This window comes from Mandrillus leucophaeus, unplaced genomic scaffold (assembly GCF_000951045.1).
Source record: "Mandrillus leucophaeus isolate KB7577 unplaced genomic scaffold, Mleu.le_1.0 Scaffold251, whole genome shotgun sequence".
In the NCBI taxonomy this organism is placed as follows: Eukaryota; Metazoa; Chordata; class Mammalia; order Primates; family Cercopithecidae; genus Mandrillus; species Mandrillus leucophaeus.
In genome coordinates this window covers 2797232-2805572 of record NW_012102599.1, presented here as the reverse complement: position 1 = coordinate 2805572, position 8341 = coordinate 2797232, and the positions used below count along the sequence as shown (strand labels likewise).

Sequence of the window (8341 nt, the reverse complement as noted above, 5' to 3'; positions counted from 1 at the left end):
CAGGATGGTCTCGATCTCCTGACCTTGTGATCCGCCCGTCTCGGCCTCCCAAAGTGCTGGGATTACAGGCTTGAGCCACCGCGCCCGGCCAAGAATAAAACTTTAACAGAATACATCTACCAATATATTCTTTTTCCCATGTTGTCCCACTGTGTTCCCTGCTTCTCCTTGTACTCTAAGGGTAACCACTATCCTGAACCTTGCTTTTGAACTTTATGTCACTAAGATTTATCCATGTCACTTATACCTGCAGTTTTTTTCATACTTGAAAATATTTAGGATTAGGCTCAGTGGCTCATGCCTGTAATCCCAGCACTTTGGGAGGCCCAGGTGGGTGGATCATTTGAGGTCAGGAGTTCAAGACCAGCCTGGCCAACATGGGAAACCCCATCTCTACTAAAAATACAAAAATATGCTAGGTAGTGGCGGGCACCTGTAATCCTAGTTACTCAGGAGGCTGAGGCAGGAGAATCACTTGAACCTGGGAGGCGGAGGTTGTAGTGAGCCAAGATTGTGCCACTGAACTCCAGCCTGGGCGACAGAGTGAGACTGTCTCATAACAACAACAAAAGAAAATAATCAAAATCAAATTAAATTAAAAATTCACTTCTTTTGTGGCACTAGCCACTTTCCAAGTGCTATACAGTCACATATGGCTGGTGGCTACTATTTTGGACAATGTATGTGTGGAACATCTCTATTGCTGCAGAAATTTCTGTTGGACAGAACTGCCCTAGATTTTTGCTCTAGAATTTCTTCCTTCTTCTTTTTTTTTTTTTTAATTTTAATTTTTATTTATTTATTTTTTGAGACGGAGTCTGGCTCTGTCGCCCAGGCTGGAGTGCAGTGGCCGGATCTCAGCTCACTGCAAGCTCCGCCTCCCGGGTTCACGCCATTCTCCTGCCTCAGCCTCCAAGTAGCTGGGACTACAGGCGCCCGCCACCTCGCCCGGCTAGTTTTTTGTATTTTTAGTAGAGACGGGGTTTCACCGCGTTAGCCAGGATGGTCTCGATCTCCTGACCTCGTGATCCGCCTGTCTCAGCCTCCCAAAGTGCTGGGATTACAGGCTTGAGCCACCGCGCTATTTTTCTTTTTTTTTTTTTTTTGAGACAGAGTCTCACTCTGTCGCTAAGGCTGGAGTGCAATGGCACGATCTCAGCTCACTGCAACCTCCACCTTCCAGGTTCAAGTGATTCTCCTGTCTCAGCCTCCCGAATAGCTGGGATTACAAGTGCCCTTTACCCTGCTTAGCTAATTTTTGTATTTTTAGTAGAGACGGGGTTTCACCAGGTTGGCCAGGCTGGTCTCAAACTCCTGACCTGAGGTGATCCACCTGCCTTGGCCTCCCAAAGTGCTGGGCGTACAGGCGTTAGCCACCATGCTCAGGTCTTTTTTCTTTATCTTTTTCTTTTTTTTTTTTTTTAGACAGAGTCTTTCTCTGTCGCCCAGGCTGGAGTGCAGTGGTGCAGTCTCAGCTCACTGCAACCCCTGCTTCCCAGTCATACAATTCTGATGCCTCAGCCTCCCAGGTAGCTGGGACTACAGGTGTGCACCACCCCACGAGGCTAATTTTTGCACATATATATATATATCTATATATATATATATATTTTTTTTTTTTAGTAGAGATGAGGTTTTGCCAAGTTGGTCAGGAGCTCTAGAATTTATATATAAAAGGAGTTGTAGTGAAATTGGGGGTCGGAGTTTGTCCTCAAATTGCACTGGACGCAATTTTGTACATTGATTATATAATTGAATGTGTGTGTGAGGGGGACACTGATTGAAATTATGTGGGGGGTAGAATAAAGACTCACAAAGCCACCCCTTTGTGCAATTATTAACCACAGAAAACTCTTTTTTTTGTTTTTAATTGAGACCATGTCTTGCTCTGTGGTCCAGGCTGGAGTTGGGAGTACAGTGGCGTGGTCTTGGCTCACTACAACCTGCGCCTCCCAGGCTTAAGGGATTCTCCCACCTCAGTCTCCCAAGTAGCTGGGACTATGGATGTGTGCCTGTAGGCTAATTTTTGAATTTTTTTGGTATAGACAGGGTTTTGTCATGTTGGCCAGGCTGTTCTTGAACTCCTGGGCTCAAGGCATCCTCCTGCCCTGGCCCCTCCAATGTGCTGGGATTAAAATTTTTCCTCCAAAACAAATTGGATTAAATCACTTCTAAGCCTTGTGTGTTTTTTTGTGGTTTTGTTGGTTGGTTGGTTGGTTGGTTGGTTGGTTGTTTTTGAGACAAAGTCTCACTCTGTTACCAAGCTGGAGTGCAGTGGTGCGACCTCAGCTCACTGCAATCTCCGCCTCCCAGGTTCAAGCGATTCTCCTGCCTCAGCCTCCTGAGTCGCTGGGACTACAAGCACACGCCACCAGGCCCTGCTAATTTTAGTATTTTTAGTAGAGATGGGGGTTTCACCATGTTGGCCAGGATAGTCTCAAACTCCTGACCTAGTGATCTGCCTGCCTCTGCTTCCTAAACTGCTGGGATTACAGGGGTGAGCCACCGTGGCCCGGCTGTTTTTTTTTTGTGTTTTACCCTGTGGTTACGTTTATTAGCTATTCTCTCCACAACAACTATTCGTTGCAACTCATTCTTCAAGGCCTAGCCTCAAATGTCTCTTTTGTGAAGCTCCCTAGCATCGCTTTTCCAGGCTCCCAGACAATGTGGTTCACATCTACAATATAAAACATATCACAGTGGCCAGGCGCGGTGGCTTATGCCTGTAATCCCAGCACTTTGGGAGGTTGAAGCAGGCAGATCACTTGAGGTCAGGAGTTTGAGACTAGCCTGGCCAAAATAATGAAATCCAGTCATCCCTATTAAAAATACAAAAATCAGCTGGTTTTGGTGGTGCATGCCTGTGATCCCAGCTACTCAGGAGGCTGAGGCAGGAGAATGGCTTGAACCTGCAAGGTGGAAGTTTCAGTGAGCCAGGATTGCACCACTGTACTCCAGTCTGGGCAACAGAGTGAGACTCCCTCTCAAACAGAAAACAAAATCAAAAACAAAACCAAAAACACAAAAACATATCACAGGCTTGTCTCAAATTGGGATTAGATGTATGTCTCCAGTTCCTCCAATAGACTGTGATCCTGTAAAGCATAGGGACTTTGTCATGGTTTTTTTTTTTTGAGATGGAGTCTCACTCTGTCACCCAGGCTGGAGTGCAGTGGTGTAATTTTGGCTCACCACAACCTCCATCTCCTGGGTTCGAGTGATTCTCCTATCTCAGCCTCCTGAGTAGCTGGGATTACAGGCACGTGCCACCATGCCCAGCTAATTTTTGTATTTTTAGTAAAGATGAGGTTTTCACATGTTGGTCAGGTTGGTCTCGAGCTCCTGACCTCGTGATCCACCCGCCTCCGCCTCCCAAAGTGCTAGGATTACAGGTACAAGGCACCCAGCCCGGACTTTTTTTTTTTTTTTGAGATGGAGTCTTACTCTGTCCCCGAGGCTGGAGTGCAGTGGTGATCTTGGCTTACTGCAACCTCTGCTTCCCGGGTTCAAGAAATTCTCCTGCCTCAGCCTCCCGAGTAGCTGGGATTACAGGCGCCCACCACCATGACTAGCTAATTTTTTGTATTTTTAGTAGAGACAGGATTTCAGGCTGGTCTTGAACTCCTGACCTTGTGATCCGTTCTCGGCCTCCCAAAGTGCTGGAATTACAGATGTGAGCCAGCATGCCCAGCCGGATTTTGTTTTTAACATATTCTCTCAGTGCCTAGTTCAATGCCTTACCCAGTATAGGAGCTCAGTGACTGTTTAATTAACTTTTACGATAGCATGGATATCTTTTAGGCCCTAAATCTGATCTGATCCAAGCACAGTCCTCATTATCTTGATAGTGGTTCTAGTTACTCAGGCTGAAAACTTTTAAGAGTCATCTTTGATTTCTTTCTTTTCTTCTTCTTCTTTTTTTTTTTTTTAACGAAAGTTTATTCTTAAATGTACAACAGCTCCAAAACAACACTTAATTCCAGCTATCGGTGGCAAAAGATGTTATGGCAGGGAATACTGATGTTTTTAAATACTGATGAAATAAAGGGTCATCATTTCCTCAGGCACAAGGAACAGCTTACTTTTTGCCAGATTTCTTAATTCCACCTGTGGCCAGGGGCCCCTTCCCTGCCACCTTCGCTTTTAGCTCCTCGAGTTTCTTTTGCTCCTCTTTTTGTTTCTGCTTGAAAGCCTTCTCTTCCTTGTGCATCTCCTTGGCCTGCTTCTTGGGCTGTTTCAGGGGCTTCTTCTTGCCACCTTCGCGGCTGGACATGGCACCTGCTGTCATCCCTGATTTCTTGTCTCTTCTTTTCTTCTTCTGCCCCTTTTCACCACCTCTACTGCCATTACCTCTATTAGCTATCATTCTAAGAAATGGTTCTTGTTACCATTTTTCCTTGGGATTTTTATACTTGTCTTACACCTACCGGGCTACCCTTCTTCCACATTTGCATATCTACTGCTATTTTCAACCCAGCAGCTATAATGATTTTTTTTTTATTTTATGAAAAAAAATTATGTAGAGCTTAGCATATGCGAGTTACTATTCTAGGCACTTTGCAAACATTAACTTATGGCCAGGCGCAGTGGCTCACACCTGTAATCGTAGCACTTTGGGAGGCCAAGGTGGGCGGATCACCTGACGTCAGGAGTTCGAGAGCAGCCTGGCCAACCTGGTGAAATCCCATCTCCACTAAAAATACAAAAAATAGCTGGGCATAGTGGTGCGCGCCTGTAATCCCAGCTACTAGGGAAGCTGAGGCAAGAGAATCTCTTGATCCTGGGAGGCAGAGGTTGCAATGAGCCAAGATTACAGCACTGCACTCCAGCCTGGGTGACAGAAAAAAATAAATTAACATATTTATCCCTCATGATAATCATCTGAGGAAGATACTATTATTATCCTTGTTTTACAGATGAAGAAAATGAGGCACAGAAGGATTAAGTGGTTTGTCCAATGTTGCCTAACTCAGGACATACATCAGATCACCTCTTTGCTTAAAACAGTCCATGAGTTTCCCATCTCAGTCAGAGGACAGCCACAGTTCTACCAGAGGTCTAAAAGGCTATATGTGATCTGTACTCTCTCTCACTCCCGGGAGTCTCACTCTGTCGCCCAGGCTGGAGGGCAGTGGTGCTTTCTCGGCTCACTGCAACCTCCATCTCCTCGGTTCAAGCAATTCTCCTGCCTCAGCCTCCCTAGTAGCTGGGATTACAGATATGTGCCAGCGTGCCTGGCTAATTTTTGTATTTTTACTAGAGACAGGGTTTCACCATGTTGGTCAGGCTGGTCTAGAACTCCTGACCTCAGGTGATCCACCCGCCTCGGCTTCCCAAAGTGCTGGGATTACAGTCCTGAGCCACTGCATCTGAGCCACTGAGTCTAATTTTTTTGTGTTTTTAATAGAGATGGGGTTTCACCATGTTGGCCAGGCTGGTCTGAAACTGATAACCTCAAATAGTCTGCCTGCCTCCCCCTCCCAAAGTGCTGGGATCACAGGTGCGAGTCACCGTGCCCAGCTCTTCCCTACTTTATTTTCATATACGTGTATTATTGTTATTTTGGTCTATTTCTCCCCAAACAAATTAAGGTCCACCAGGAGGGCAGGCCTTCATTTGTGAAACAATTATTTAAAGAGGCCTACAATATAAGGCATTGTTTTGGGCACTGAGTGGGGAAGAAAAGCTTGGTGGAGGTTGGGTGCAGTGGCTCATGCCTGTTAATTCCAGCACTTTGGGAGCCCAAGGTGGGTGGATCACCTAGGATCAAGAGTTGGAGACCAGTCTGGCCAACATGGTAAAACCCCATCTCTACTAAAAATACAAAAATTAGCTGGGTGTGGTGGCGCATGCCTGTAGTCCCTGATACTTGGGAGGCTGGGGCAGGAGATTTGCTTGAACCCAGGAGGCATAGGTTGCAGTGCGCCCAGACTGCACTACTGCCCTACAGCCTGGGCAACAGAGCAAGACTTCGTCTCAAAAAAATAAAATAGGCCAGGCACAGGGGCTCACACCTGTAATCCCAGCACTTTGAGGGGCCGAGGCGGCTGGATCATGAGGTCAGGAGTTCGAGATCAGCCTGGCCAATATGGTGAAACCCCATCTCTACTAAAAATATAAAAATAAGCTGGGCGTGGTGGTGTGTGCCTGTAGTCCCAGCTACTTGGGAGGCTGAAGCAGACGAATCTCTCGAACCTGGGAGGCAGAGAGGTGCAGTGAACCAAGATCGCACTACTGCACTCAAACCTGGTGATAGAGTGAGACTCCATGTCAAAAAAAAAAGATACGAAATCAACCAGTAAGGCCGGGCGCGGTGGCTCACGCCTGTAATCCCAGCACTTTGGGAGGCTGAGGCGGGCAGATTACCTGAGGTCAGGAGTTTGAGACCAGCCTGACCAACGTGGTGAAACCCTGTGTCTACTAAAAATACAAAAATTATCCAGGCATAGTGGCGGGTGCCTGTAATCTCAGCTACTTGGGAGGGTGAGGCAGGAGAATTGCTTGAACCCAGAAGGCAGAGGTTGTAATGAGCCAGGATCACACCACCACACTCCAGCCTGGGCAACAGAGGGAGACTCTGTCTCAAAAATAAAGTAAAATAAAATAAAAATTAGCCTGGTATGGTGGTGCACACCCGTAGTCCCAGCTACTTGTGGGCTTGAGTCACAAGAATCGCTTGAACCTGGGAGGCAGATGCTGTAGTGAGCCGAGACCATGCCACTGCAATGGAGCCTGGGCGACAGAGTGAGACTTTGTCTCAAAAAATAATAAAATAATAATAATTAAAAAAATCTATGTACATATACAAAACTCCATTGAATAATGGGCAAGCTACTGAGGAGAATGAAAGATAAAATCATTGCTGTTTAATTAACTGTAACACAGAAAAAAATATCAAAAGTTGGCCGGGCGCAGTGGCTCATGCCTGTAATCCCAGCACTTTGGGAGGCTGAGGCGGGCGGATCCTGAGGTCAGAAGATCGAGACCATTCTGGCTAACACAGTGAAAACCTGTCTCTACTAAAAATACAAAAAGATAAAATTAGCTTGGCGTGGTGGTGGGCGCCTGTAGTCCCAGCTACTCGGGAGGCTGAGGCAGGAGAATGGTGTGAACCCGGAAGGCAGAGCTTGCAGTGAGCCGAGATCGCACCACTGCACTCCAGCCTGGGCGACAGAGCAAGACTCCGTCTCAAAAAAAAAAAAAAAGAAAAAAAAAAGAAATATCAAAAGTGACAGGGAGAGCCTAAAAAGAGAGCAGCTTTTGGTCCACTTAATAGTTTGGATGAAGACAATTTTAAATGGATTCTGCCTGGTACTGTAAATGCCCAAGAACAAACCACTGACTTTTGGGCAGAGTTCTAGCAAATCAGCAACTGGAGTGTCAGATTCGCAATGACTGCTCTCTTGTGTAAAACGTCAAAAACAAGTTAGTGAGCTGCAGTACCTTTACTATTTTTAAGTTGACGTTAAAGGATGTGGGAAAAAAATAGACCAATGGATATCCATCAAGAATAATTTGAATAAACAAACGAGTATCATTTTAAACTATGGTAGTGGTCAGTTTCAAGAGCTGAATGCGATTTCATATTATTGTATCCTTTTTTCAACTTCCTCTTCGGAAATTTTGTGTATGCTCTTGATTTTTTTAAAAATAGGTAAGTGTATGCTCTTGCGTTCATTTATTTCACAAACATTAAAATGCTCAAACACTGCTGCGTGCACTTTTTTTACCTGATAGTTTTTTCCTTTGGATGACAGAAAACGTTAATGCTTGGTAGGTTTAAAACATTAAAAAAAATGAGTTCTTCCTTTTTGACAAGAATCACCTACCTAATTAATAAATGCTTATTTCTGGGTTCCACTCTCAGAGATCCTCGCTTTTTTATGTTTGGAGTTGGAAACCTATGTTTTCAGCCAGTACCCAAAGCGATTGTGAGGCCTGGTGGCCCAAAGATCATACCTTGAGAACGACTCGACCCAATGCTATTTTCATGTTTTGCAGCTTTCAAAATATTAACTTCAGAAATCTAAGGACGGTGGGCAACTCGGGTGGCTGTCAGAAGACCCGAGAGTGAGCCGCTCACGCTGTGCCCCGTTGCACAACTTTCCTTGACTTTCCAGATCTCTCCCTGAGGAAGAAATCAGTTCATTTTCACCGAGCAATTAACTACTCCCAACTGGTTCCGTCTATGTCCCTCAGGATGACCCCCCAAAGTCACCAGCTCATCGCCGCTGCGAAAAATAAAGCGCTGTTTGCCCCGCGTGCCCCCGCAGGGCCGCGGGAACCTGGGCTCGCTTCCCGCCACCCGGGCTCCTCCTCCTCTCGCCCTCTCCGGTCGGGT

At 45.9% G+C, this 8341-nt stretch overlaps 1 pseudogene; it reads right to left on the bottom strand.

Moving 5' to 3' along the window:
• LOC105542166 overlaps positions 1–4288 on the bottom strand; it is a 67761-nt pseudogene extending 63473 nt beyond the window's left edge.
• Between the last annotated feature and the right edge of the window lie 4053 nt (positions 4289–8341).